This window comes from Sceloporus occidentalis, unplaced genomic scaffold (assembly GCF_023333645.1).
Source record: "Sceloporus occidentalis isolate IW3139 unplaced genomic scaffold, rSceOcc1.0.p SCAF_224, whole genome shotgun sequence".
Lineage (NCBI taxonomy): Eukaryota > Metazoa > Chordata > Lepidosauria > Squamata > Phrynosomatidae > Sceloporus > Sceloporus occidentalis.
Genome location: NW_028317204.1, coordinates 551,137 through 576,126, shown reverse-complemented (window position 1 = coordinate 576,126; position 24,990 = coordinate 551,137). Strand labels below are relative to the sequence as shown.

The following is a 24,990-nucleotide window of genomic DNA, read 5'->3' as shown; positions in this document are numbered from 1 at the left end:
AAACAAAACTGTTATCCTTTTATCTCACGATTTGCCTTCCCGGCTCAGATTAGACGGAGTTGCTTTGAAAAATAAAATCTTAAAACTTTCTTTTTTTTTTTGTAAATTTATAATCTGTAAAGTAAGGTTTACACTAAAAAAAAAATGACGTCCAAATTTAAAATTTTCCAGACTTGGTGAAACCATCCTAAAAAAAAATACTTTTTTATTTGCAGAATTCAAAAAATATAATAATATATTGTGTAAAATTTTAATGATTTATTAAATACCAAAAAAAAATTTGTAATTCTGTGCATAAAATGTAGATTTTCTCTAATTAAGTTTAGTTATTTAATCTAATAAAGTTCCACCCAGAAATAATTTTTCAGGACTTCGGAGGCCTCTTTTTTTCATTCATTCCATTTGAAGAAAAGACCTCTGAGGCACCGAAAGCTCATTTAAAAAAAAAAAAAAAAAGCAATATTGTGAACGTCAAAACCATATCAATGAATAAAAGTAAAATTTATTATTAAAATTAAATGAAAAATCTGAAAATAAAATAATATAGGTTTATAGTTCCCTTCAAGTCGTAACCGAAACATCAACTTTAAAATTCAGCGTATTTGTAGTTAGTGATTAAAACTAATTATTAACAAAAGAAGGTCCTGTTTCCAACTACTTGGAAAGCGAGGATGAAGATAAGGGGAATAATTTATATCCTGTTCACTTGGAAGGTTATGTATTTACTCAGTATCAATGCAAATATTTTAGCAATTTCTCACTGTTTCAGATGCATGCGAGCCTCAGCCATAGCTGACAGTTGGAATGAGGTTTGCGGGACTTAACGTTTTCGGCAGACATGGTCCTCGGCAGAGAATAGGACAGCAAAGCCCACATTTTAAAAAAAAAATTGCGTAGATTTGAGAATTGTAGTGTTAAAAAAACAGATACTTTGTGGCTTTGTTCGGTAGAGCTTTAAGATAGAGGTCATTAAGGAGAAAACATGTATCTTATATATGGTCTGGGTTAAAACCCCTGCTTTCCGTTGTTTTGGGGAAAAACATAAATAGAATATCAAGTTTTTTGGTGTCCTGGGCGAAAATCCAAAAAAAAAAAAAAAAGACAAATATAGTAAAAAAATGAATTATGGCAACCAATACGCAAGAGCCGCCATCTTGCCGGCCAATCACTGTATCTGGGGACTTTCTAAAGGAGTGGGCCCTGAGACTCTTGAAATATTAACCCTTTAATAGCCAGGCACAAAGGTTCTATGTAGTGACTCGCCAAATGTATTATCCAAATGGCTCTAATACGGGTCATCGTGGAAAGCTTGACTTGTCATTATTTAAAGATACGCTTAATTGAGTCACCTGCATTCAAGCAGGAATATCAACATAGTGGGGCAATCATCTAGGAGTCCTATATATGATCACAGTGGGGGGAGAATAGAAAGGTGTCAGCTTCAGGCTGTGTGACCCGGGGAATCTGCCCCTTCACCCTGAGACTGGGGCAAAAACCCTGAGGCTCAGGGGCAAACCCTGAGTGTTCCCAGCTATGCCCCATCAGATGGTTTAAATTTCTGCCTCGCCCTAAGATATTTGCGATAATGTAGGTCCAGGGACCATGATCTTCACTGTCCACCCTCCTGGCACCCAAGGAGTGGGTTGGAGGGACCTCATCTCCTTCCTTCCTTGGTGCAAGTAAATTTTTTTTATTAAATTATATTATTTCTTTAATTATTTAGTTTTTCAGCACTTAAAATCTCCTTCTCGCAGGAGACTGAAAGGAGAGAGAGGCACGGGGTGGCCCCTGTGTCTCTTCAAAAGGCAAAGTTCACTTTAACGTCCCCGCATCCCCATGGGCAAGGTATGGGGGGCTTGGGGAACCCACAAACACAACATACTCCATGGCTTGGCTCCATATTAAATTGACACCATTAAGTGTTCCCTCTCGAGTCTTCCTTTGATCTGGAGGAGCCTTCTAAGAGGTTGGGTTACTTCTAGATAAACCCATGACAGTGACAGCGGGTGGGATACATTCTACCCATCCAATCAGTAGCATCTATTTCAACATGACCCCCCCAACAAAAAAATCCAGAAAACATATTAATTGTTAAGAAAATATCATTTCCATGGTATGTATTTGTTCATACATGATGAAAAAAGTAGGGGTTATCGATCGTGAAGACCCTCTAACCCTCGTCATTGGCCACCAAGATCATTAAATGCATTCCAGGTTCCTTCCTGCGTTTTTTGTAGATATAAGTACATGGGAAACGGGTGAAAATAATGGAAGAGGTTTTAGAGAGAGCGTGCGAGAAAGAGCTGATTACTTGGTCATCACAACGTTTTGTTGCCAGGATTAAATCAGACGCATTCCGTTTGCCCTTCCAAGCGTTGAGTCTTCGGAATGAACCCCGTAGCGTTTGTACAATGATCTAAGAACATCGAAAATTCAACTGTTAGCAGCTGGTGAGAGTCTCGTAAAAACATAATTCACCCCATTCAATGACAGTCAATATTAACCATCAGCGTGACACCACCGAGCGCTCTCAAGACAGTCTGCCACGTAGATTGGGGTCAGAGAACATATAATGGCTAATATGCAGCCTCTTGAAAACCGGCCATAGAAAGTCCAGGCATGAGCACTTTTCTTAAGCAAAGGTTTAAATTTGACCAGTCCTGGCTTCCTCAGAGAAGTCATATAGCACACATTGCTTGACCTGGTGGTATGTCAGTATTTGGAGTTGGCATGAGTGTGTGTCTGCATATGGTGTTAGCATGAGTGTATGTGTGTGGGTGTCAGTATGATGTTAGGATGTCAAGGGTGGGCCTAGGGTCAGTAGTAGGGATATGGAGTAGGGAGATAATGTGTATATTTATGTGTAAGTGTACGATGTTAGTGTGAGTGTTATTATACATTAACAAAGGAACACAACAGTAAGGATCACAAGTTGGTTTTAGGTTAGCTCTCTTCCTGCTCATATTAGAATTTCTCTAGTGGATGCAGTTTCTTTGATATTATATTATTTTTTGTCATTATTGTATGTTTTTTTTGTGTAAATGGTTAGGAATGTTAATAACAATCAACACAATTTACAATCCAGTATTGAATGCGCAGTTTATATATTTATATACGTAACCATTAAATAGTACGAAAGGTCGGCCAGCTGAATCCGTTCATCGTGTCGGAATCTTAGAAAGACGGAGGATTTGGAACGCAGCTTGGAATGCGTTGCGTTCCTTCGACCGTTAAATATAAGAAACCATTTGAAGAATGCTCCTTGGCGATAAAACACAATGGCCGACGAGTCTATAAAACCCGACAGGATATATATATAGATATATCTATAACCAAATTCATTGTTTTGTCGGACGTTCCCTGTAAAACACACGGAAATTATTCCATAAACGTTCTATTTTTGGGCCGTGTCGAAATATCAGAATCACGTCGGAGTCTGGTTGACCTTTTCAGCGCTGCGGGGCTGTGCGCTATATCACTGTTATGTTGATCGTAGCCGTGAGCATGGATTTTGGATGGGGCCTCAGCATACGTTTATTGACCATCGTTCTGATATCCACTTAACCCCAACATTGCCGACATAACCCACAAGGGGTAAAAGCCTACACCAGTAAGTGGGCCGGCTGCCACAAAACATGCACCCCCCCCGTGACCCAGCCTGCGGGGAAAGCGAAGATTATGAACAAACCACCAACATGTCGACTTCCAAATTGACGACTCAAGTCTGCTATTCGGGAGGACCCTTTCCACTGGGAGCAAGCACCCCTGTAAGCACTACTCCCCCAAAAGAACGCTGACTTATGAGTGGGTTGGACAGAACAGGGCCTCTCCTGGGAAAACTCCCTTCCCTTTGGGCCCCAATCATCACAGCCCCGACCTCCCACTGCTTTTTAGCCCCTAACCAAGGACAATGCTAGTCTTCCTGATTCAGGCCCGGATTTCACCAAGGTTAACCTATAGCAAAATGGGAATTGCTATTGTAAATGCAACAGGCCCCTAACAAAAATTGGCAGGTCTACCCCTCCCCCAGCTTTTCAAATGTTAGGGGCCTGTTGCCCAAAATTTGAACTGCTGTTTCTATACACATTATCGTGGCTGTTAGGGCTGTTGAGCCCTGCGATACCCAGCAAAAATTCGGAGCTCCTATAAAAGAGGGTCATCAGAGGGGGAGGGGTATCAGAGGGGGGAAGGGCATCAGGGGTGGAGAGTGGGCATCAGGGAAAGAGGAAGAGCAGAGAGGAAATGGTCAAAGAAAGATACACACGTATGCGTCCCTGGTGGTCTAGTGGTTAGGATTCGGCGCTCTCACCGCCGCGGCCCGGGTTCGATTCCCGGTCAGGGAAAGCAGTTATTTTGTTTTCCGGTCATCAGTGAAACCCTTAAATAATTTGCATTTTGTAATGAAAAATAATTTTATGAAAATCTTACATTCGATTACCCTAAATTAATTGAAACCTCGATAAAAGAAAGATTCTTAAAGGGACAGTTTATGCCCCCTGCTGTTTCTATACAAATTATCGAGGCTTTTAGGGCTGTAGAACCCTGCGATCCCCTCATACCCAGCAAACATTCTGACCTCCTAGAAAAGAGGGGCATCAGGGGAGGAAAGAGGGGTCTCAGAGAAGGGGGGTGCACCAGGGGGGTAGGAAAGAGGGGTATAAAGGGAAGAAAGAGAGGCATCATGGGAGGAAAGAGGGTCATAAAGGGGGGATAGAGGGATTGGTCAGACTAAACAAGGACACTTAGAGCTATGGGCCAGAGTATGTCCAACCCATTTTTCCCCCAAATCAATAAACTGGAAAACGGAGTGCCATTGGTCAAATCCACCACTACCATAGAAACTGGTTTCACCTCGTTCAGATTTGAATAATTAGTTACAGATGTTATAGGAGCTTCCGGGCAAATACGTCATATAATTGCAAGTGAAATATTCATTAGGTAACGGAATTTTAACATGCGTGGGATCCTGAATCTAAGACGAGACCAACGGCTGATTAAGGTTTGAGTCTTTACAACAGGAGAAACGGCGACTAGACGGGGGCCGGATGGGGCCGATCTGCCGGCAGAGTCTGGGTTTTTATGTTGCCAACAAAACGAGGGCGTGATCCTTCTAGGGGATGGAGTCTTCGGGAGACTGAGGAAAACCCGAGCAGTTTCACAAATATAGATAATAAATTAGCTATAAAATGCTGCCGGTGATCGCCGGGTTAGTCCCTCGGTTGGTGTGAACAGAAATTGCTTTGTTTTTTGTTTTTTTTTAGTTTTCAGACATTTCGAGGACGTCCATTTTGGTTTGGAAAACTCTGCTGAGAACATGAATCCATTATTCTGTTCCCCTCGGCTCTTTTTATTGACCTTGTTAATGTTAGTTTATTTTACAACCACCGTGCGGTAAAGGCGACGGATTAAATCCACTACTGGCCGTCTCTACCCTTAATTTAATGTCATTACCTAATTTTGTAACAGTACGTACAGTTTCTATAACTAATGCAAGGCGGTTATTTTGCCGTCTGGTCGGAATATTTTTAGAACTGGGGAAAAGTGCAAGTTGTTGAAGAGAAATTAAAAATTTAAATAAAATTATTTATTTATTTTTTAAACAAAGGAGAGGAGAGAAGTTTCTTTCAAAGGAGAAAAGTTACAACAAGAGACTGGAATCTAACAGAGGATGAGATGGAATGAAAGGAAAGTTTTACTTTACTGAGAAGGTGGTAGATAAGTGGAACAGCCTCCCAGCAGAAGTGGTAAAAGCTAATACAGTGAGGGAATTTAAACAAGCATGGGATATTCTTTTGAAATAAGGGATATAAAAATTATCCAGGGCAACAATAGTAATTCCCATCCCATGCCTGTTCAAATTCCCTCTAATTAAAGGAAACCTACTTAGTCCATTCTTTTTTGAATAGCTTTATGCATCTCCCAAACTTGCTTAGTATTATTTTTCTTCCTTGTTTAAGTTCAATGAGAAAAACATCATGTCAGAAGTGGGATTCGAACCCACGCCTCCAGAGGAGACTGCGACCTGAACGCAGCGCCTTAGACCGCTCGGCCATCCTGACTACGTTGCTTTTTACAGTAATTATGGAATAAACAGAATTTTGCGGTAATGACGGAAGCGTAGGTTTCCGTTGTTTGAACCAAAAATTATTTTCATCTAAATTCTATTGAAATACGGGATATAAAAAGTATCCATTACATCTATTGTTACGCATATATAGTTAAATTCCCTCTTATTAAAGTTAATACTGTGTATTTCATAATGACCAGAGCATCGAAAACCTGAGCTGGCCCTGTATAATGTATAAGTCAGTGGGAGACTTTGTAGTAGTCTTACTGATTTAACCATGCATTGTACAGCGCCAAGCAAGCTCTTTGAGTAGCAGAAGCTCACTTGGGATGGGCCTTTATAAAGTATGGGAAACTCAATTATTTAAAACCACGACTCGAAAACACAAAAGTGTTATTAATTGTCTACCTGTCTATTAATTCTCTACAATTGATTATTGGTTCCATAAGTATTTCAGACAAGCAGAAAGTCCGAACGTAGGCATGTAAATTGCTGAAACAGGAGGTCAGGATGGCCGAGCGGTCTAAGGCACTGCGTTCAGGTCGCAGTCTCCTCTGGGGGCGTGGGTTCAAATCCCACTTCTGACATGATGTTTTGTCGTTGAATATTATTTAAAAAATAATACTAACAATGATTACATAACAAATTCAATCCAATAATAATGATGTCAATGGACAATACACAATGACGATCTTAGGACTCGAATAAAGCTGTTTTTATGGAGTTACAAATCGCCTGCCATCAAATTCTATGATACTTAGCTTCAGTTACAATAAGATTGATTGGTGACTCCAGTATAAAATCTACCCATCAATAAATACACAGACAACTAATCTATAATAGTTCGTACTTCCGATTAGTTACCAATCAGCGGGAGGACAATGATAAATTTTTACATTACATTACATTTATTGATTTTAAGTATTTTGCACATTAAAAGTAAGATCTGATGATTCTAGTTGCAGAAAAACAAAATCGCTGCTAAATTTGAAGTGCAGCCAGGAGGAGTTCAGAAAATGCGTTTTTTTGCAGGTCACATGTTTGGCGGTGACAATAACAATACACAGCGCTACTAAAAACCACGCAACTGCCTCTCGGGCTGACACAAAGAATATGGAGTCTTTCACACTTGACAGTTTCTGCTTTATTTCCAGAATTCTCGTCCTCATTTTTTTAAATTTTTTTTTTTAGTATCATTTTGCTTTGGCGCATTCGTTTTAAAGAAATCCCAGGACAGTTGGGAGAAATGTGCAAAATGAAATTGAAGATAAAATATAAAGATTTTATTACACTAACATTTTCAAGAAAATTATGGCCTTGGTGCTAAGTTTCAGAAGTATTCCAGAATGAGGAGAGCATGACTATAAATTACAGGAAGGAGGAAATCCGACCCACCACCCGTAACATGAAGAAGTGAGAAAAAAAACATTTATGTCACTCTTCGATCACGTATTACTTTGATAAAGGTTGTATTTAAGTGGAACAGCATCCCAGCAGAAGTGGTAGAGGGTAATACAGGGAGGGGATTAAACATGCATGGGATAGGCATATGGCTCCTGAGTCTAAGGCGAGACCAACGACTAAGATTTGAGGTTTTTTTATAGCAGGTAGAAATAATATGCTTCTATTAGCTCATGAAAAGATTAGAGGAGAATTAACTAATATTTTTTTTATTAAATTTTTTTTTTTAAACATATTTAAAAAATATTTTTACAAAAATCCCTGTTTTTCACGATTTTTTCTCGCATGGATTCCACTGGGTGTTGGCCTGGATAATTTTCATATGCCCGGTTTCGAAAGAATTTACATGAAAATAATTTTGGTTTAAACAAGTAACCATCGCATCTACCGTGTGTTCCACAATGACCATAGGGCTAAAACACAGGAAGTCAGGATGGCCGAGCGGTCTAAGGCGCTGCGTTCAGGTCGCAGTCTCCTCTGGAGGCGTGGGTTCGAATCCCACTTCTGACATGAGCTTTTTTATTAAACTTAAAAAATAAAGGAAAATAAAAAAAAGTCGACTGAAGAGATTTACTTTAACCCCTTAACGTCCATTGCCCGGTCAGGCACGTCATGCAAAACGGTCACTTAACGACCTATGACGTGCCTGACTAGTCATAAGACTTAAACAAGCTTAGAAAGTGATCAACGATCACTTTCTAAGCTTAAACGGTGTTGCTGTAATGCCTTGATGTCGAGGCATTCAGCAACACCGGGATCGGCATCATGGGCCATGTCTGGCCCCTCCCCGGGGCGTCAAGCGGACGCCCGTTTTAAACGCGTTTAGGAGGCGATCAACGATCAAAGTGGTTGTAATCTGAAGGGATACAAATGTTGCTACAGAAATCATATTTTATATCTTGCTTACGTTTTTTAATTTGGCCTCTGTCTTCACTTACAAAACGCAATATTTTGCAGAAAAAATATGAAAAAGATGATAAAAAAGATGTACTAAAGATGTAAGAATATCCTAATTTCTCCCCAGCAGGTTGAGATTTGCCGCAAAGACTACGCACATGTTTGCTCCCTAGCTCTCGCTAAAGAATCAGCGATAGAAGAGTCCCCATTGGCTATGGAATAACATCATGCTAGCCAATGGAAAACAAGGCCTTAAACCTATAGGGACACCCGTAAATATCACATGTTGTTCATGTGATACAAAAGCAAGTGTTGATAGGCTGTTGCTAGGGAAACTAAAAAAAAACCTTTCTCTGTTATTTCCATGTACTTAAACCACGGAAAGAATACATAAGACAGGGGCGTCCAACCTGCGGCCCTCCAGCTGCTGCAGGACTACATCTCCCATAATCCTCTTTCATCTAAGGAGCTGGCTGAGGAGGATGGGAGATGTAGTCCTGCAGCAGCTGGAGGGCCGCAAGTTGGACACCCCTGACATAAGAGATCTGCTAAGAAAGAGCAGCTCTAGATTATTAGGGGCCCCCCATTAAGAGGGCCCGATCTCAAACGCAAATGATGAAACGAAAATTAAACTAAAATTAATTAACTCAGGACTAAGGATCATATTTTGTTTAAAGAAAAAGATACATTAGTAATAAAAGTTTACCAGGAACCTGTCTTGCCCCATCCATATCCACTGAGGGGCGTCTTAGGCTGACGGGGGCTTTCATCAGCTGCCTAATCTTTTTTCTTTTTTTTTTTTCTGCTGAGGAGGTTTCTTCGCAGGGAGTGCCGCTTATGTTTTTGTCTCGGTGGAACAGCAGCTTTAAAACAGGAGTTGATTCAGTAAAATATCCTTGAAATAGCTAAAAAAAAAATAAAAAAATGAGAGAAAACAACTATTCGTGTTGCTCTGGTCCTGAAAATTATGAGTTGGTTTTCTGTTGTTGGTGGAAAAAAGCAAGTCCTGCCAGAGTCTACTACCGACCAAACACCTCGACTGCCAACCACGCTGCGATCAGTGGAGGATTCATTCATACGCGCGGAGCGAGGAGGTCGCTTGGCGTTTAGCGTCTGTTCCCATGGTGTTCCTTCATTTCTTAATGCGGTTCACAACATCCCACACACAGCTCTTACCATTCCAGACCCAGCAGTGTGCTCCGTTTAACCCCTCGAGTAAACCCCCAGGATGTTTTTTCCGCCGAGTGTTAATAATGCGGCGGAGAAAACACCTCGGTTTTTATATAAAAATAAATTTTATTGCCAGGGGAACACAGTTTTATTCCAAAAAATTAAAACCCACAAACTAGGTAAGAATAAAAATAAAAGTCCGTCTCTTCCCCCCTGAAATAGCGAAACTCGGCGGCTGAATCTGCATTTTTTTTTCTATTAAAGACCTAAAAACTTTAGGTTGTGGGTAGAATCCCCCAAAACTAAGATTTAAAAATTGTTTATCATATATTTTTTTATTAACATGTTGAACTCAAATTTGGATTCTTGTTCCAGACTCATCACGGGAGACCTCACAATTAAGTCATTAATGGTGAACTTCCGCAAATGGCAGAGCCTCTGGGCGCACCCTCTCTTCCATTCCTCCAATCAGGGGAGAGGGTGTGCCTGGAAGCTCCGCCATTTAGTGGAAGTTCCCCGGGAGACCAGAATAATAATTATTGGTTCCATAACAAGTATTTTAGACAGGTAGAAAGTCAGAAGCCAGGCATGTCAGCTACCAACACAGGAAGTCAGGATGGCCGAGCGGTCTAAGGCGCTGCGTTCAGGTCGCAGTCTCCTCTGGAGGCGTGGGTTCAAATCCCACTTCTGACATGTTATTTTCTCACTGAAATTAAAGAATTGAACAAGGAAGAAAATACTAATTTAACAATAAATGAAATGCAAATAATAATAAAAAACATATTTAACTTGCACACAATATTGACCAACGCATAATTTTGTGTGTTACATGAAGATCAGACGAAAAGTCAGGATGGCTGAGCGGTCCAAGGCGCTGCGTTCAGGTCGCAGTCTCCTCTGGAGGCGTGGGTTCGAATCCCAATTCTGACACGGACTTTTATTTGTCAGAATAATACAAAAATAATACTAACGGTAATTACGTAACAAATTAAATAAAATAATGATGTAAAAGGATTGTAAACAATGTTACCTCAAATGTAACAGTGGTTGGACACATGCAAGGAATCTTGGGATTCTCATAAATCTATTTCTATAGAGTTAAAAATTGCCTGACATCAAAGTCTATGATTCTAAGTTTCTGTTAAAACAAGATTGATTGGCGACTTCAGTATAAAATCTACTCATCAATAAATACACTGACAACAAATCTATAATAGTTTGTTCTTACTAAAAATCACACAAAACTAAGATTTTAAATTGTTTATGAGATATTTTTTTTAACACCTTGCACTCAAATTTGGAGTCTTGTTCCAGACTCATAGAGGTCCCCATAGACGCAATAATTACTTAATTGTGAGGTCTCCCGTAGACCTCACAATTAAGTAATTATTGCGCATGGTGAACTTTCGCAAAATGGCAGAACATCTGGGCACACCCTCTCTTACGTTCCTCCAATCAGTGGAGAGGATGTCTGGAGGCTCAACCATTTTACAGAAGTGCACCAGGAGGTCAAGTCCACGGAGAAGCGGAGGAAGGAAGAAGAACAACAAGATGTTAGAGAAGAAGCAGTGCTGCGGGGCAAGGAGGCAGGGACACCGAAGCGGTCAGCGGAGAAGGTAGGCAGACATTCAGAGAGAGAGTAAGAGAACGTGGGTGAGAGTTAGAGAGAGTGGGATTGAGCATGAAAGATACAACAAAATAACCCCCCAGCGCTGTATACAGTAATGTCGGTCAGTGTTTTTTGGTGTTATCTCATTTTGTCCCAATAAACTATCTCTGTAGACCTGGAGGCCGCCATTGTTGTCAGTCATGTGATATCGTGAGTGACGTTCCCGGCTCAAACACCACACTGAGTTGATGCTTTATGGCAATGCTAATAAAGTTTGTTCCTCCATAGACTTTCATTAGTCAGAGAGTCCAGCTGGATGATTAAGACTGAGTCGTTCTATTGTTTCCCACAGGCAGTATGATATGGAGTCGGGGTGTTTAGTAGATCGGGGGTCAGATAACAGAGCGAGAATCATACAAATGACTGAGATGCAGCTGCCTGAAAACATTATATTATGGGGCAAAAAACTACAACTAGTTTAAAAAACAAAAAGCTAAACTTATTTAAATCTGATACTAGCGATAAATTGTCCCCTTTCAGAGCAGATGTTATAAGAGTCAACTGGAACTTGAGCACCAGGGGTACCTAAGAAACAGGAGGCTTCATGCAATGCCAAGACCACCACTGCATTCCAAAAACAGGCTGAAGACTAAAGTCCGTTCCAATGATTTATGCTTTATTTCATTTATCATTAGATTGCCGTGAGATGACTTTCTGACTAATGTTGCATGTGTCTTTTAATAAGAATGCCGGAGCTCATTAGAGCTTTTCTGTGATTTAGGAAGGAACCCTCGGATTAAGTTTTTTTTTGTTGCGAACTAAATCACTCCTACATTAGTCATCCCATTAGGGAGAAAATGTCCAGTAATAAAAAAGGTTTATAAAAGGTTTATTTTTCAAAACTAGAGAAACTGAACATGCTCCTTGTGTTGTTTTCATGTAATTAAACTAAGGAAATAACACATACCAGTTCCCTTAGGACAAGGGTCGCTCAAGGTTTTTAGGGGCCCTAAGTAAAGGGGCCCGATCGCAAACACAAATAATGAACATAAAATTATCCATAAATTAAGGAACACAAGACTTACGATACATTATTACTATAAGTTTATAAGGAACCTGTCTTCACCGAATGGATGTCCTCTGAGGGGCATCTTAGCCTGATGGCGGCTCTAAGTTTTTGGTAGCACCATCTCAGCATCTATGATTCTGAAGTTAAACGAGTCCTACTTTTTGATATAAAAAATATCCCAAAGCTGTAGAGCGGAGCGGATGGGGCGTCTGGGTGAGATGTAGAGATATGGACGGACCATACAGAGGTGGAAAGGTGACATGCTCTTGGATGGAGACATCACGATGATGAGGATATTGGGTTTTAATGGAAACACAAAGCTGGAATGTTGATGAGGTGAAGATAATGTTGGGAAAATGTTTGGATAGAGTAATAGAGACTCGGATTATGGATGGTTACATGGTGGGACAATAAAAATGTTGGGGTAGAATGAAGACATGGAAGTGACCTAAATGATGTCTCTAGATTGTAAGCTTGCGAGCAGGGCTCTCTCCACCAAATGTATCGGTTTGTCTTAGTCTGTCAATTCTTGTCTTGTCATATCCCTTGAATTTATGTATTGTATTAAGCGCTGCGTAAACTGTTGGCGCTATATAAATAAAGGATAATAATAATAATGATGAGACCATGAGCATGAAGACTATGGTGGTGCCTTAAAGACAAAGTGATGGAGTGTTACTGTTGACATGTAATGAAGACAACAATTAAGACCTCTATGGGGTCCACTCACTAAGGTGGGGGTTTGCAGTAGACTTGCAATTTCAACTCACCGACTCTAGGTTATGAAGGACCAACCACAGTGAGCTTGAAGATGCAGAAGACTGAAGATGGGCCTGCATAATGAGGTAACTCTTGAAACCCACCAAGAATCTTGGCATCCTCCACTCGTAAACACCATACCCTCGTATCAAAAAAGTAACAGATCTTTACACGATTAATGTTAAAGCTTCTTAGGTCATGATTATCAAGCCCATGTACCATATTACTGGGCAATGTTCTTAATCGCCGTAGACATGTCATCTGGCAAAGGGAAATGCAATGTTGACTTTTGTAAAAGAAAGATGTGCAAACCGATCGACCAAAATCTGAACGTAAAGTGATTATTAAAATCTGGGCGGCGTCCGATTTTGAGCTAAATCCAGGATTTTTGGTTCACTGCACTTATAAAAAGGCATATTCTTGAGTCGAATGAATGGATTGAGGATCCATGTATATAGTAAAGTCTTTATCTGAGAGTTGGATATTATTAAGCAGGAAAGACTTGACCTCAGGTTATGATTGTTAAAACAAACTAATATTAGCATAGGGAAGGAGTGCTCGGCGTATAACCTACCCCTCCGGGCACTTTGAAGTTTGATCCAAGGGCTGTTAGTGGGACAAGCTGGAGCAATTGAAGCATCTCTCCAAATTCATAGTAAATATATAATATTTTATCTCACTAAAACACTTGGCAGGCTTAGTATGTACTAAACGTGACGGGTGCAGCACTAGAGAAAATAAACTCTAGGGCCAAAATACCGATCATATCAATGAATTGTGTTTAATAACATAAGCTGAAAAAATATAATAACCAAATAGTCATACATAGGAACTGTCAACCCCCAAATTCCAGGGAATTTACCCCAATCTCAGGGTGATTGAGGTCACACAATCTGAAGCTGACTGAAACCTCAATCAAGAATTATTTATTAAAAAATATTTCTGAATGTCTCCAGATTGCGTAAAAAGTGTAAAAAAAATTTAGCAGCAAAATGGAAATATACACTATAAAAAAGTATCCGCACAAAACAGAAAATACAATAAATTAAACAAAAATCATAAGAATTTTGTAATCTTTTTTTTCTTTGAAATTTTTCTGTTGTTAATAATGCACTGGAGAAAAATGTCTTCCTCATCTTAGCATTTATTGTTCTACTATTTTAAAAAAGCAAATAAAAATATGAGTTACTGATGAATTACAAATGTGATTAATAATTCTAATGATAATATATTACATAATAATGTAATCTACTATCCTTAATTTGAGAGGGAAAATGTCAAGTCCATATCCATTTTTTTTTTATCACTATATATTTTAAAAGTAAATAAAAACCGAGATCACTTCAAAGGGGGAAATCAGTATGAAATGCAAAGAATTAAAAGTTTGATTGAAACATAATAATTATAATATTATATTAGATAATGTAATATTAATGTTAATTAATTTGAGAGGCAAAATGTTAAATTCTTTTATATTCTAATCAAAAGCGGCTGTTTTGTTAATTATATTTTTTTGATAAATCTGTATATATATATATATATATATATATTTAATTATAATATAAAATGTAATATATATATATATTATGGTATATATATATATATTTATAAATAATTATAATATAAAATGTAATATATATATAATAAAGATATTTATATATAATAAAGTTAAATAAATGTAATATATATATATATATTATAATATAAAATGTAATATATATATAATTATAATATAAAATTTAATAAATATATATATAATTATAATATAAAATGTTATATATATATATAATTATAATATAAAATGTAATAAATATATATAATTATAATATAAAATGTAATAAATATATATATAATTATAATATAAAATGTAATAAATATATATATAATTATAATATAAAATGTTATATATATATATATATATATATATATACACATGGATTGCTGTAGTTAATTTTGTTATATTTTCATGTTTCTTTTTTATTTAAAGGTTTAAAATGTGAATTTTGGCTCTGGATGGCCGGCCGGGACTAATGAAGTGAGATAAAAATCTCTCCAAATCCTCTTAGTCTGTCGAACTGGTCTGTCAAGCAATTATTTTAGCCACTTTAATAAATCGACCTCACAGAAAACCATGGAATTTTGATTTGTCCCACCACCTAATATAAGCAAAACGGAGGATTACAACTTAAAGCATAAAAGAGACACCCATGCAGCCGATGAAATACGGATAATGGAAACCACCTGCCTCACAGTGCAGCGGGACCGTCTTTAATGCAGGCGAAAAGTGACATCACGCTTACCTAAGAGCCCCACAGTACTTGTCCTTTTGGCCCCATCATTAAGACATACACATACACATTAAGACATACATTTGTGTCGAAGCGAATTAAGTGGGAGGTTTTCAACCATATCTGAAAAACCAGTTGATTTCTGTAGCTCAGTTTACACCAGTGTTGGCGTCACAATCGTTCACATCCCATAATCTGTGACATTAGTTGGGGGGGCTGGTGGTCTCCCGCTGATTTGAGCTTGTTAATATTCCTTGCAATTTCCATGGGAATATTTTTCCGTCTGACTCCTGCAGGTCAAATTAGGCCAAATGCATGAACTAACATTTTTCTATGTTGAACTTCATTTTTAATTGCTCAAGCTTAAAGAAATATCATGCATTGGGTTTCTTTCTACAACATGTTGATAGATATTGTCTAACAAAGTGTATGTATCATTAGATGCTTATATGACATCATAACCTGGTACTCAGCGTATTGGACAGAGGCCACCGAGATGAGGGCAGCAAGGACACTGCCCAGGGTCAGACCTTGGGCAGCTTACCAATGAACTAACATCGATGATAGCTTATTCAGTAGGGAGGGCTGCGATAGCCATTATATACACCCTTACATACCCTCATATAAACACATATATACACCCTTACATACCCTCATTTAAACACATATATACACCCTTACACACCCTCATATAAACACATATATACACCCTTACACATCCTCATATAAACACATATATACACCCTTACACATCCTCATATAAACACATATATACACCCTTACACACCCTCATATATAAACACATATACACCCTTGCACATCCTCATACAAACACATATATACACCCTTACACATCCTCATATAAACACATATATACACCCTTACACATCCTCATATAAACACATATATACACCCTTACACACCCTCATATATAAACACATATACACCCTTGCACATCCTCATACAAACACATATATACACCCTTACACACCCTCATATAAACACATATATACACCCTTACACATCCTCATATAAACACATATATACACCCTTACACACCCTCATATATAAACACATATACACCCTTGCACATCCTCATATAAACACATATATACACCCTTACACACCCTCATATATACATGTATATACATAAAATACATTATTTTTGTCATCTGAGTGACCTTTGCAATATGAAGCCATTTTACCACTTTGCTTACAATGCCAAAATCCCAATTACGATGGTGTATTTGCGCTCCATTTAAATAATGGACTAATGATATCAGCAATACGGGGTGGACATGCTATTAAGCCAATAACTTTTTATTGAAGTGCGTTTCCTGTGGGGATCCCCATGGAAAACTTTTAAAGCTTTATATCCATTTTCACGTGGCGGCCCGTCAGGCTGATGCGTTTTGGCCCCAGAATAAAATATTGAGCTTAGATGCTGAATGTGATACAGCATTGAGGGATTATCACTCATGTTTTTATTTTGGAAAAAGACTAAACACATTTCTTGTGTGATTCCAGTTATTTCCACTCTACGCAGATGGAGCAGAATTAGCAGAAACAGCGATAAATGAGCATTTCTTAACCCTTTCAGTGTCACAAGTGTATTAATTATGTTGTGTGGTTATAAACAGTACGCCGAGAGGCTCTGGGACTTACAAACTAATGCAAGTATAGGATAAATACGTTCATTCATACGGTAGAACTAGCATCATCTGATCAATGTTCTGTACTGAGGTTCTCTACCTTCTCCCGCTTCTTCTCCACCTTTCCAAAGACTGCCTGAACCAATCAACAGCAATCAGCAACTTAACGATGAAAAATCTCTGTAAGTATAACCCCCAGCGCTGTATACAATAATAACCCCAGCACTGTATACAGTAATATAACCCCCCAGCGATGTATACAGTAATAACCCCCAGCACTGTATACAGTAATATAACCTCCAGCACTGTATACAGTAATATAACCTCCAGCACTGTATACAGTAATATAACCCCCCAGCGCTGTATACAGTAATATAACCCCCAGCGCTGTATACAGTAACATAACCCCCAGCACTGTATACAGTAATATAACCCCCCAGCGATGTATACAGTGATAACACCCCAGTGCTGTATACAGTAATATAACCCCCAGTGCTGTATACAGTAATATAACCCCCCAGCGCTGTATACAGTAATATAACCCCCAGCACTGTATACAGTAATATAACCCCCCAGCGATGTATACAGTGATAACACCCCAGTGCTGTATACAGTAATATAACCCCCAGCGCTGTATACAGTAATATAACCCCCAGCGCTGTATACAGTAATATAACCCCCCAGCGATGTATACAGTGATAACACCCCAGCACTGTATACAGTAATATAACCCCCAGCGCTGTATACAGTAATATAACCCGCCAGCGCTGTATACAGTAATATAACCCCAGCGCTGTATACAGTAATATAACCCCCCAGCGCTGTATATAGTAATATAACCCCCAGCGCTGTATACACTAATATAACCCCCAGCACTGTATACAGTAATATAACCCCCCAGCACTGTATACAGTAATATAAGTCCATTCCTCCATAGATTTTCATTAGACAGAGAGTCCGACAGGGCGATTAAGACTGAGCCATTCTATTGTTTCCCACAGGCAGTATGATAAGGAGCCAGGGTGTTTGTCTATTAGATAACAGAGCGAAAATCGTACAAACGGCTAATATGCAGCTGCCTGAAAACAAAACTGAGGTAAAAAATAAAACATAAAATATTTTGGAACACGTATTTTTGATCTGAAACGAGCGGTAAGAAAATGGTTGGAGATTCCCTGTATGGTGACAGCTTGAGTTATTTCTAGGTGTCACACACATTGGGTTAGGAGATATTCCCCTAAATTCCGCTCCGAACTTTTTGTACATGGCTGTTACAATATTCAATAAAAATTACAATTTACAAAAAAACATTTATATTGTGTATTCATGTGAAAGAGATTAACGTCAAGTACTAAATTTAATCCAAGATCGGTGAAGCGGTTCATAAAACATTAGTTTAAAGGAAACCAGATTCAGATGTATTTTTGCTAAATACTATATACAATTTTATGTTTAAAATTTTGCTTGATTTTTTTTTTTAAATAATTAATAAAATCAACTTTAAAATATATCAATGAATTAGTAAAATAAAATGGTATAATAAAAATACCCCATTGGTCACCCTCATCTCACTGAGCACAGGTTGATAGTATAGTTAGGTTAATTAAACCCAAAGTATTATATATACAGTATACTATATATATATATATATATATGATGTGATAACCTGCAAATTCCAATTCAACTCGCATGCCCTCACATGAGACATGTACTCTCAAATAGTGAATAAAAGAGTTGTTTTGCAAGTATTTTCCATAATTTAACTCTACTTTCTTCTTGACTTCTTAGTGAATAGACCCATTTATACACAGGATGCCAACGAGGTAGAGAAAAAGATGCACAAATTATATAATGGTTGGTAGTTAAACAAAATAAATCCATAATTAAGCAAATATAATCTGTATATAAAATTGTTTTGTCTGGAGAACTAACATAAATTGGACAAATATTGTTTATCACATATAATATAATTGATAATTAAAATTATTTTAAAATTTGTATTTAAAATATATCATTTTTATATATATATATATATAAAGATGAAGAGGATGATATATAAAGTACCATTTAAATAAAGTTACCTTTAGAATTAAGTGAATTATTGGGGGGAATTGCTGGAAATAAAATAAAAGAGAGCAAAAAAAAACAACAAAGTCAAATTGCCCCCTAACTAATCCACCATGTGATACTTTGTGGCAGACAAACAAAACAAAAACATTCTATTGAATACCGCCATACGATCAGATAAAGTCTTGGTTGGTTTGGGTTAGTTAAAATTCTAAACCAGTCAAAGCAAACTTAGTAAAACGTATTAGGTGAAAATGAGACATTACGGACAGTTTCAGATCAAAGTGGGAACCTTTCATTTTTTCCCCGTACTATCCCTTTAAGAAGAAATAATTGAGTAACATATGAAGTCGCGAAGCAGACAATTCATGGCAAAGAGTGAATATTTTTCAAAGGAAAGATTAGGCCACTTCATGGTCTCTTTATGAAACATATTCCGGCAGGAGGTTTTTAGCCTTTGATCTCCTTCACAACCCCGTAAGACAATTTAGATTTCTTTTTCACCAAAAGCTTTTGAAAGTATTTGTTCCTGGAACGTTCCAGCTGAAAATGTTTAATTTTACATTGTCAAGTGCCCGCACTCCAAAGAACGCACTTCCATAAAGTCTGTGTATTCAGAAATAATAATGAATTGTTTCCAAAAAGACATAATATAGTTTTTTATGGTTTTTTTCTTGGTCTTTTTTTTTAATACTTTATTATGAGAATTATTCACATTCGGCCCCCGTCTAGTCTCCCATTTCTCCTGCTGTAAAGACTCAAACCTTAATCAGTCGTTGGTCTCGTCTTAGATTCAGGAGCCGTATGTCTATCCCATGCATGTTTAATACCCTCACTGTATTACCCTCTACCACTTCTGCTGGGAGGCTGTTGCTGGTTTTGCAGAGCCATATATGTTATGTTACAGTAGTATAGCATACCTGGGAACCTTATGGCTCCGGCTACACGGAGCCCCCCTTGCGGAATGCAGGCAGGAAGGCCCGCTGATGTCAGTGGGCGGTCCCACTGACGTCGAGGGTGTTCCCATAGACATTGGTGGGTGGTCTCGCTAACATCATGGTGGGTCCCGCTGATGTTCCAGATGGCCAGTCTTCAGGGCTGAAAATTGATTAGCTAATGCTGGCTCTGCCACAGGCTGCCACTGATCTCAACTTTTATAAGTATTTAAACTAAAAACTTAACTTAAAATATTAAAGCCACCCAAGTGAGCCTATAGGTAGTTGTATTAAATAAATACAGTTACAAGCGGTGACCGTTCCACGCTAAGGGCTTCATCTTCGAGTGTCGGCAGCTGCTCATATCTTATCATTAAGCACCAGTGAGCAGTAATAATGTTTCTCGAAGACATCTCCACCTGATTGAATCTTGCATTTTTTTGTATTTTATATAAAAAGATCCTTTGTGGAAGACATTCGAAGTGACAAAGAACCTTCTTCATAGTCTTTCTGATGATAGTTTATACTACAAATACATCACTTATTATATCAACTCAGGACAAAACCCCATGCTTGCCTCGGAATCGGGCTACATGGCACAAATAAAGGAAGCCCATTGTTGCTGGTTTGTTTTGTATACACTGGGAATTTCTAGGCATTATTACATTAGTTGAGTGGCGCCCAGTGTTCCAGAAAGAGTTAAAGATGGTTAACCAGAATCAGAATTTTTTTTTTTTCCAATAGATCTAGTTTCTGATCTACGTATACTCTTGTGCACCAGTGGCCTCAAGTGGTTGGAGGATATATTGCATCTTGCATTGACTTGAATGGGGTTCATTCAAATCATCAGAGCACTCTATGCATCCATTGAGGACCAGGTACATATATATATATATATATATATATATATATATATATATATATATATATATATATATATATATATATATATATATATATATATATAAGGATGTAACCATATTAGCCCAGGAGAAGTTGGCCCAACATAGAAAAAAATGGAAAATTACCATGGATAGAAAAAAGTCTTCCGAGGTCTATTCTTCAGACAGAAGCCATAATGGAAGATGGAATGATTCCATCTAAAGAGTTGACCTCTTCCTGTGAGGTCCCAGAGGTTTATGGAAGGTTACATTTTTTCTTTGTTGGCCTAAAAGTCACTGATTTGTTTAAAAGCTATATCTTAGCTCACGTATTGGTAGCGAAATCATTTGTGTCTGGTACACCACATTCTGAAACCGTGTGTTCAAAAAAAATGGTAATTTATACCCTGTTCGCCTTTTTTTTCTCCCATGGCTGATTTTTAGGATTTGTAGTCTCTTTTGATTAATATTCAACATGTTTTGACCAGTTTCCATGCCGACATGGAACCTAAGGTTTTTCATGTTTCCATGGAGTGATTTAGTGGCGCCATCTGGTGGCCGGTGGACAGGAGGGTTATTTAGAAAGGGTTATACTGGTACAAAGTAATACCATAGAAATGGAATATTAAAAACATAGAATTTGCTGGAAGATCGGCCCCATTCTCCCCGTCTGGTCTGCCTCATTTTTTTCCTGATGTAAAGACTGAAACCTTAATCAGTAGTTGGTCTCGTCTTAGTTTCATGAGCTGTATGTCTATCCCGCACATGTTAAAATTCCCTTTCTGTATTATCCTCTATCACTCCTGCTGGGAGGCTGTTCCACATATCTACCACACAATCAGTAAGTTAAAACATCCTTTCATTTCACGTAAGCTCTTGTTTCAGATAATTCCTTTTCAATGGGCCATTGGTTGCCTTGGTGAGAAGAAAAGGGTAAGGTGGCAAACGGGTTAGGGGCAATTGTTGCTGGGCTGCTTCAATGTAAAGATTTACATTACCCTACAGTACCTTAGGCAGCATTTACATGGTGACTGGAACCTTGAACATGCGCAGTAGTTCTCCCATTGAAGTCAATGAAGCAGCAGTCAATTGCATCTATGTTCGCAAAACATCTGTGTTCAGATAGCTTACATATGATTGGCTACTGCTACTGCCATTGATTTTGCTGGGAGATCAGCTCCTATTGACTAGAATTCAAGTTATACTGTGCATGCCTAAGAAGCATACTGCAGTATGCTCTGTGCTTTCCATAGAGGCAGTTGAGGGAGGAGTTAAAGTAATTGAAGAAGTTCAAACAACTAAGGATCCTGGGACTGATTTAAATGCAATAAAAATGGTTTGAATGAACGTACAACAGACTCCAATATGAATTCAACATGACCAATCTGCAGCCTTCTCGTCATTGTAAGAGGAAGCCTGGGCACTTGAAAGTAAACTCATGGCTTTTCCTATTTGACGGAAGACTGGCGACTAGGGTGGGGAAGATCGACAGCGTTCACTATGTTACAAAAAAAGTTTTTTTCTATGATCATTTGTAGCGATCATAAAGGGGAAAGCTGAACGTGCCACGACATATGAGATGGTATCACAGGATGGTATCATAGAACTAGATATTACATACATGGTTGGCACTCAAAAAAAATCATACTGTTAATCACACTTTTGTATTTTTTTATTGATATGCTTTGACATCTACATCTACTGTTATGCACTAGTGGCCCCAAGTGGTTGGAGGATATATTGCATCCTGCATTTCCTTGAATAGGTCTATAGACTTCAATGGGGTCCATTCAAGTTAATAGAGGGTGCTATGCCTCCTCCAACCACTTGTTCTCAGGTTTATATAAAAAACAACAAATGTAGCTGTATTGGCCCAATAGAAAATATCTTCAGAGTCTGTTCTTCACATGGAAGCCATGATGGAAGATGGAATGATTCCATCTGAAGCATTAACCTCTTCTCGTGAGGTCCAGGAAGATTACATAACTTTGCATATTTTTTTATGTTGGCCCAAAAGAAGGTATCAACTTCAACTAAAGACTCATCAAACAAGACTTAGAAATAGAGTTATTTCCACCTCCAATTAATGCAATTCCTTCTGATAAATCTGACAGCCAGCTTTGCTGCTTCATTGATAGGCGTTATAATCTATGAAGTAATTCACCTACTTTTGGATATTTTCATTCATTTATTCATCTTTACGATCATGCTACCTCCATAGTGTTGCTTTGGCTCTAGCCTTGGGCAGACATCCTGCAGAGAAGCTCTTATATCTTACATCACTCAATCTCCGACATGCCCATGACCGGCAGGCCCTTTCTGAGACATTTGCCGGTGACCTGCCAATGGAAACCACAAAAAAAACTTGTGTTAATAGGAATAAATTCAGATTTGGAGGGTTTCATAAAATGTTTGCCAAATGAACGTGTTTTCATCCTCACCATCTGCAGCTGCTTCAGGCTGATGAGTACAATATAGCTGCAAATAACCTTGTTCATCCTCTGGCTAATCTTTGATCGTTAGCTCTTTCTTATAGCTACCATCTTTTTCCTCTTCTCCATCCTTGTCTTTTTTCTCTCTCTACTCATCTCTCTTTCTCGTACTCTACTCTCTCTACTTTTGACATCTCCATTCCCTTCTCTTTCTCTCTTTCTCCATACCCTGCTTATCAGCTACAACTAAGATTCTGTGACCTCCGCTACTGCTGATAAACTTCTCGTCGTTGGTGAAGTTGTACTGGGTCGCAATCCCTGGTGGCCTAGCAGAAGAGCTTCAAGAACTTGTTCTACTCTCCACCACTCCCTAATTCCTGGAGGTGCGTATCGGCCAGGCCTTCCTTAACTCGGGTGCCAGTCAGAGTTGATCCATTGTAACCCGCATATTTACTCTTATACCTCCTATTCTGGAAGATTTTAAGATTTTGGTTTCCTGCTGCTGTATTTTAGTCTTTACAGAGTGGTTTGGACCATGTTGCTGTAGCTGGGGGACTCGCAAAGAGACATACTATGGAAAGCTACCATTGCAAGGTATGGACAGTGAACCTTGATGGGTAACCTTCGTTGGGTCCATCGATCAGGGATAAAACGTCTTCACAATCTCTACATTTCTGGAAAAAGTAGCCAAGAAGAGGATGCAGCGGTTTTACATTAAAAAACAACGCATTCTTCCCGCTTTAGATATAAAGTCTACACGTTCCGATTTACAATTGGATGAATCTTTTTCACAAGTGGGAAACATCCTTTCACCAGCGCAGAACGGCCAGCAGCTGCTGCATACGCTCGGCATGAAGTCACTCTTCGGAAAGAAAGCGTCGGTTGATTTTTGGGGTTCATGAAATGTTCTAAAGATGAGTGATTAGAGAATTTGAGAGCCAAACGCCTGCCAAGTGTCCAAGAGATCCATCAACCCTCGAAGCTTCGAACACTTTTTTTGTTTTGTATTTTATTTACACGCACAAGCACCGAGCCAAGTGGCGCATGAAACAGTCATGACCTCAACCAGTGGTTCACGCGGAATGCATTTGGCTTTATTTATTCTGCAATCTGCAATGCAAACACAACTGTCTTACTAGATGGATTCCCAAACTATCCATAGGTGGCATCGCATCAAAATGAAACATAGTATCAAATATTACAATTTCACAACACTGTATCAAGGGCAATGCACTTTATATAGAGAGTGAATATTTTTTATGGATAATTTACTAGCCCCGTTTCCCAAAATTAAATTGGCATAGGGGTGTTATATAACTGGAGAGCACAGGCTCGGACTGGTCATTGGACAAACTGTGACAACGTCCAGTGGGCCGCTATCCCATGGTGCCTCCTCCATACCTCTATTGCAGGTAAGATCCAAACGTTTGGCCGTGTGTGTCCAGCCGGTGGCCGCATGTACGCAGTTTATCATCCGCTGGCCTTAAAGTGCCAGAGCCGATTTTAATCTTCAGTCCCTCCCTGCTGGAACTTTTTCTGTCTTTCCATAGGTGCTCATAGAATAAAAAACAAAATAATACACCAACGTATGTTTTCATGCCTAAAAAAATTGGATATTCATCAAGACAAGAAGACAATGAAAAAGTACTATAAGTACATGGGAGTGAGGGGGGCATGAAGGAGATAGAAAGGATTATTATGTC

General features: G+C 38.6%; 6 non-coding genes across 6 annotated transcripts; 5 read left to right on the top strand and 1 right to left on the bottom strand.

Annotated features, from left to right (window-relative positions):
* The first annotated feature begins 4,271 nt into the window (after positions 1-4,271).
* On the top strand, positions 4,272-4,343 carry TRNAE-CUC (transfer RNA glutamic acid (anticodon CUC)). Its single transcript has one exon. It is a non-coding gene; the product is annotated as a tRNA-Glu (tRNA).
* Positions 4,344-5,976: 1,633 nt separating this feature from the next.
* TRNAL-CAG (transfer RNA leucine (anticodon CAG)) lies at positions 5,977-6,059 on the bottom strand. Its single transcript has one exon. It is a non-coding gene; the product is annotated as a tRNA-Leu (tRNA).
* A 512-nt stretch (positions 6,060-6,571) lies between these two features.
* Positions 6,572-6,654, top strand: TRNAL-CAG (transfer RNA leucine (anticodon CAG)). Its single transcript has one exon. It is a non-coding gene; the product is annotated as a tRNA-Leu (tRNA).
* A 1,301-nt stretch (positions 6,655-7,955) lies between these two features.
* TRNAL-CAG (transfer RNA leucine (anticodon CAG)) lies at positions 7,956-8,038 on the top strand. The gene has a single exon. It is a non-coding gene; the product is annotated as a tRNA-Leu (tRNA).
* Positions 8,039-10,205: 2,167 nt separating this feature from the next.
* Positions 10,206-10,288, top strand: TRNAL-CAG (transfer RNA leucine (anticodon CAG)). Its single transcript has one exon. It is a non-coding gene; the product is annotated as a tRNA-Leu (tRNA).
* Positions 10,289-10,442: 154 nt separating this feature from the next.
* TRNAL-CAG (transfer RNA leucine (anticodon CAG)) lies at positions 10,443-10,525 on the top strand. The gene has a single exon. It is a non-coding gene; the product is annotated as a tRNA-Leu (tRNA).
* The last annotated feature ends 14,465 nt before the right edge of the window (positions 10,526-24,990 follow it).